The sequence below is a fragment of the Embiotoca jacksoni genome, unplaced genomic scaffold (genome assembly GCF_022577435.1).
Source record: "Embiotoca jacksoni isolate LCO1_2020_lvr unplaced genomic scaffold, fEmbJac1.0.p SCAF_7, whole genome shotgun sequence".
NCBI classification, from domain to species: domain Eukaryota; kingdom Metazoa; phylum Chordata; class Actinopteri; family Embiotocidae; genus Embiotoca; species Embiotoca jacksoni.
The window spans coordinates 9,616,447-9,623,250 of record NW_027185425.1 but is presented as its reverse complement, the minus strand read 5'-3'; positions in this window follow the sequence as shown (position 1 = coordinate 9,623,250).

The window sequence follows — 6,804 nt, the reverse complement described above, 5'->3', positions numbered from 1 at the left end:
AGTCACTTATGATGGAAATATTTCAGAAATGTGGTGGTTCCACTTCAACAGCATGTGGATTTGGATGGTTTTCTCAGTTTTTTGTATCTGTAAATTCCACATCTTATAGTTGTGATCTACAGTAATGGTGAGTAATTCTTGTGCTTCAAAAAATGGATCATAATTATTAATGACGACAGGAATCTTCAGTTGGAGTCCTACATTACCAGAAACGTTGTTAGAGGATAAGTGGAGCAGAGGGACAAGAGAAATTCCCGTATCTTCATCACATGCTTTGATTACACTGCATCGTGGTCACTGATCAATACTGGCTTCACCCTCTAACTGTCATCATTAGCATCTGTATATTGAGGTTAGGTTTGCTTTCTCACATGTCTCTCAGAGATGCAATGTGTTGGTTTTCCTCTTAAGGGGCTCGAGTGCAGGCCTTTTCCTTGTGAGGGATTTGAGGAACATAGGAGACTTTAGTGTTGTTGTCAGATTCAAAACTTAAGTTTAGTTTATTTGACATTGTATGAGGAGTAATGTAGACGCACACATCTACAAATTTGATGGAGGAAATAAAAAAGCCTAAAACTATCATCATTATGATATTGTAAAGTAAAGAAAAAGGACAAAAGGGCAATCTATTTTAAAAGGGTGATTTACTGGACTCTGCAAGAAAGGAAATAAGCATACACTATTTTCCAAAATGCTGAACTACATGGCATACACACTATCCTTTGATTTCCTCAGACTTTCCCTAATCAGGTTTTTCCAATTATGTTCCTCTCTATGAACCACTGTCAGTCCGTTGCAGATCTAAAGTGCTTCTCCTCCACCTCTCCAACTTCATGACGACATGTGGTTCGGTGCATTAAAGTGTACAAGAACCTTGCAATAGTAGTCGAATTGAATAAGATTGAAATGCAAATGCCTGACTGCAAAGCAAACTTGTAAAAAAAGCTGACTTCATCTGCTCTTGAATCTCCTTCACCCTTTCATTCTGCCACTAAAGTTATCTGACGGCTGTGCTCATCAAGTGCAATTGAACATCCGCCAGGCCAGATCGTCTAGACGCTCGATTTCAAAGGCTTTTTAAAAACGTGAATCAATAAAGTTGCTGTCTCATCAACACACACACAGTCTCCCTAGATGCCTGGCCACAAGAGGACTGATAACATTGTGCTCGACAAACTCTGAAACACCACCAATTAATCTTTACCGCAGAGTCTCTCTGTATGTTGTTATAAGTGGGGAAGAGCTTTCTGAGTGGGGAAAAGTCTCAGTATGAAGTTGCCGAGGATGTTCTGTAGTTATGATGAATGCCAGTTAAGCCTCATGTTTACATGTGGTTATGTGTGATCAAGCGCAGTCTGTATTGGGGAGTGTTGATTTATGTATTACAAGACGTGGGAAAATGTTACCACTTATTTTGATTGTGGTAGTCACTTCCCAAAGTTATGAATGTACTGGTTCATCAGAGTCACTTCACACTTCACGTCAGAATGATGTAACAGTCTTCTTTGTCTCTGTTTTTGCTCATTTCAGATCTACGTGATTTGGGAGATTCATCTATGTGTTTTAACACTGCACAATATCAAGGTAAAATGTGCAAGAATTGGTAGCCAAAGCTTTACTCTATCTACGACAATGAGCCTGAGGCTTATCATCAAATGCAAGCAACACTGTCAAACCGTTTTCCTACATTTAAGGTCACAGTACTTTTTATTTATCAACATTATTAACATCTCATTTCTTAAGATTTTGCTTTTACTCAACATCACATTCCTGGTCAGTCTCTCATTTTAGTTTCAATCCATTAAAACAAATATAGAAATTTCCATGCCAATTTTTCCTCCGACTTCCCGATGATGAAATAATAGTCAAATAGTTGTCAGCGAAAATTGAAAACTATTTTTGTTTAAAATTCCCACCCTATCAAGTATACTATCTGGATTTATAAAACACATCTCAGGCCTGGCTATAGAATCTGCAGCACAGGCTTTATTTGATATAAAGCTGAATGTAACAGGATACTATGCCCTACAAATGCCCTCACAACTCAACACAATCTTCTACTCACTGGCTCTCTGAACAGCATGTGTCTGAGTCATGTATTGCAGCTGATGGTTTCCTCTTATGGCTGTGTGTGTGTGTGTGTGTGTGTGTGTGTGTGTGTGTGTGTGTGTGTGTGTGTGTGTGTGTGTGTGCATGCGTGTGTGTGAGTGTACTGAGACCTACTATGTGATTTAAAAAGTGGGGTTTTCCAAATACGATATGTATCTTTATCAGTGTAAACAAGACTAAATTATTACATGTCCCAACTGAGGCGAAGACACATTTCCACTTACACTAACACATGCTATAGTGCAAATTTAATATCTTCCTTGTACAGCATGCCAAAAATATAATAGCGATATTTATGAAATTTGCTCAGCACTGGCACTAAAGAAAAGAGTCGTTGGTGGGAATCAGCTGGAAACGGTTAAGTGTAATCTAGCAAGCTAGCATTGATAAAAAGCAGAATCAATTTAGCAAGAAATGTTTAAACATACAATAAACAATAAATCCTACTTGCAAGTTTTGATTTATAACCTTCATAGCCTCATGGATTCACTCTCAGGTAATATTCTTACCATTACTGTGCCTGTTTGTTGTTTTAACTATCCAAACTAACTAAATAGTATTGAGGTAATGTGCCTGGCATTAATTATTATTAAACACAAACAGCTGAATTTTAAAGTGGTGTGTTGTTATTTGACCTGTGCAGTGATTTATGACTATGCTTGTGTGCATCTGATCGTGAGTGCGCTTTCTCACTTGCCTCTATTAATAGCAGACCTCCAGTAGCTGACCCTGCATTAACACATGTTGTCAGTCAGCAGGCCAGATTATGACCCATCACACTGTTACTCGGCCATCTGGTAGAGAGGGGTGCAGTTTTCACATTAAATGTACACTTACTTCCTAACTCTAAGACTGACAAGGGTTAAATCACATTTGCATATTTAGCTCTCTGGCTCCATCTTCCTTATTCTTACTTATTCTGATTCTCTAATGTGTCCTTTGAAGTCCTGCTTCAGGCACTCCTGAAACCACTAAACACACAATGACATGCATAAATGCCATCTGTCTACACTGATACGCATCCACACATTTGAACATACAGTACGCCCACACCAGCAGCCATTCAGAGATTATTTTAGATCTGTTAGTGTGTGGGACTCCTGGCATCTTGTACATTCCTCCACCAAGGGGAACCAGGTGTTGGGTGTGTTGAGGCCCTGCTGCAGAGGCACTAATCCTGGGTCACTGCTGGCTGTCAGGGCCTCGGGCCTGAAACTTCTGTGTCATGCAATGCATCAACGCAGCCTCACAGAGGACACAAATGCTCTGCAGATTCTGTCGACTGAAGGATTACGCACCACTCGGTACAGTATGTTAAGTATGTCGACATTAATCACACACACATACTGCACTGCAAACCCTGCAATGTTTGTCTAGATAGATGCTGAACTCTTCCAACACACTTTTAAACTGGGTCACACCTTGAAAGTATTCCCAGTCTCTGTTCATATTAATTTAAATTGTGAAAAAGAGTACATGTGAGAAAAATAACGTGTTGCGAGTATGAATTCTCAAAGAAGGTGTGAGCTGACAGTACTGCTTTGTACACACACACACACACACACACACACACACACACACACACACACATACACATTAACACAGCCCACAATGAGGCTTCTGCTCTGTCATTGAGTGTTTACCACATCCTCCGCCTCTCTACTCGTCTCCTCCTCCCGCCCATCCGAATATAGTATAGTACTACATGCTCTAGTTGACAGCTCATGCCGAGCCAGCACATTCCACATTATTACTACTTCAGATGTTTGTGGCCCAGAAGTGTGCCGATTGGCTGAGCCGCCTCAGACACTGAGGCTACCGAGAACCAATGAGGAGCCGGCTCTGGGGAGCAAGGAGTCCAGACAGTTATTTCAAAACGAACTCCCTCTGCTGGATAACACAGATAATGCCTGGGTTTATCTCAACACACACACACACACACACACACACACACACACACACACACACACACACACACACACACACACACAACTGTATGTTAATTGAATGAAGCCTGACACTCACGTCATGAAGAAAGTTACATATTCCCATCAGCCCTATTTTATCAACTCCCTTCCCCCCTTTTAGTCTTCACTTACATAAATGTATGCACATACTTTTTTCCTTCTTTTCCCATCCTCCCGTCCTCAATTACTTATTGTTACCTTCCGTTCCAAATCTATTAGCAGTTGTGTTGCCATACAGTCTGCTGCTGCCACACTTGTCCCTGAGAAGACATAAAAACACAGAATGTGAGTCACCTTTTCCTCACAAACATACAAACTGATATGGGTTTCTTTGGTATTTTACCAATAATGTACAAGATCATCTCATTATTAGAACATATGGAAACTAAACCACTGGTCCAAGAACAAAGACCTGTTTGCTGTTGCTCAATTAAGCCCTGTGTGGTGTTGGAGCACATCCAAAAGGCCTACGGTGACATTCTGTGAGGTATCTGAGTGTCCCGGTATAAAAATTCCTATTAAATGTCAGTCTATTGAGTCAGTTGGAAAGTCCAGTTTTGTGAGTTATAAAAGGGGAGTCACAATGTGTGTCAAGGGGCTTATTTTAACATCCCGGTGGGGACTTTATTCTGAAGGCACACTAACCCGCGGGGACTCATATCACTGTGGGGACAAAAATGAAGGTCTCCACGGGAAGATTCCACTTTTTGAGGGTCAAGACTTGGTTCTAGTGTTATGGAAAGGAATAAGGTTAAGGTTATCAGCATTTATTTCTGATGGTTAAGGTTAGGGTAGGGTGCTAGGGAATGCATTAGATCAATATGTGTCCCCACTGGGATAGTGAAACAAGTTTAGCTGTGTGCTTGTGTGTCTTTATAAACTTCACTCAGGTTTCCCGAATAAAACTACAAACACAATCATTTGGATGTCTATCCTTTCTACTGTAACAGGTTAATCAACAGATTTTTGTCTGTCTATATTGCTAGTTACATCACTACATACTAATAGTACACCCATGATCATTTTACACAAGAATTTAATCTGATAAAACACTCACCGTTCTTCTTCCAAATGTTTTAAGTTAATTAGTGAACCCTGAAATCCACTTGTGAACACAGTAGAGCATTCAGCAGCTAACTAGCCACCCATTTCCCCCAGGATATGACAGAAACCAGAACAGCACGAAAATCAGAGTGAACACTGGAATTTGTTGTATGGCCAAAGACATGCTTATGTTTATCTGTATTTGCTGAACGTGCAACTAACATTGTTTGGCTGGCAAGTTTGCCACATCAATTTTATAGTGATTGGACCGAGTGATTTTAACTTAAAATCATGTTAAACTGAGACTGTTCTCCTCCACAAAATGACCCCTCAAATCTTTTATGCAAGCATTATTTAGACCAACAGTCATGTTTTAAAGTTCAGTGACTTCTTGTGGTCGTATTAATAATGACAACCTCGGGTCCCAAAAAAATGACACCATTTTAGTGACGTGTACATAATGTGAGTTTTTCCTTGTGAAGAGGAGGCAGATTTGATAAATAGTTCAATACAACAGTGGGTGCAGGAGACTGCTGTTCACTTCCTGTTTCCAACTACGAGTCGGGAAATTTTTTAACCAATGTTTGCTGTTGCCATTATCATGAAAATTGCGTAACTTGAACACACATAACACTTCCTTCATTGTAATCCAAACTACATTTCCCGAACCAAGTGGTGTTTATGCTGAAATCTAACCAAGGGTGCTAATTTAGGAAACACTTATGATAGTTGTATTTACGGTAAAAACAAAATACAGCCTATATGGTCGTATGGGTTGAAGGACTTTAATGAAACCCCTTTAAAGCCATTTTGGTGTCCTTTTGTGTGCTGGCGGGTATGAACTCCTGTCTTGTACCTGTCAGTGATTTGTGTTTTTGATGTTTTGAGAGATGTTGGCATCATTACACCCTGATGTTGTTTGCAGCTTAACAGTTAAAAGTCAGACAGTTTTGTAAAATAAATAAAGTGTATAAAAAAAATAAATAAAAAAAAAAATCACTGTGAACTATGGACAATTAAAAAGAAGTGTTCAAAGATTAGGTTTAAAAAGCAGCAAATATGTCAACACATATGTTAAGTAAAACATTGTTTTGAAACAGCTTACTTCAGTGCTCTGAAGACCCATGCTAAAGTTCCATATTCTATACTGTACCGTGTGAACTTCAAAAGATTTTCCTCCTATATGTTTGCTTGTCTACCGGTGAGGACACCAGTGAAGTGGTCATGTGTGTGTGTGTGTGTGCATGCGTGTGTGTGTGTGTGTGTGTGTGTGTGTGTGTGTGTGTGTGTGTGTGTGTGTGTGTGTGTGTGTGTGTGTTGGTGTGTATGCAGCTGTTTGTCTTGTTGCTTGTGTGTTCATGTGCTGCATGTGTGTGTGTGTGTGTGTGTGTGTGTGTGTGCATTCAACAGAGAGCAAACAGAGAAAGCTGAGCTGTGCAGGGCATCTCGTGTATAATAACTGAAGGTTTAAGTGAGGCTGGTTGAATTTTAATAGAGTTCTGCGGGGTATTCCATCGCCTCTGGTCCCACAGCTCAAAGATCAGAGAGAATTTTCAAGCGTGGTGTCTCTCAGCCTCTTACGCTCACTCCTTTTCATTCTTTCTCTCTACCTCCCCTTTTTCTTCCACTTCTCTTCCCATTTTGCTCATGTCTCATTTTGAACTCTTTTTTTCCAATCCTTTCG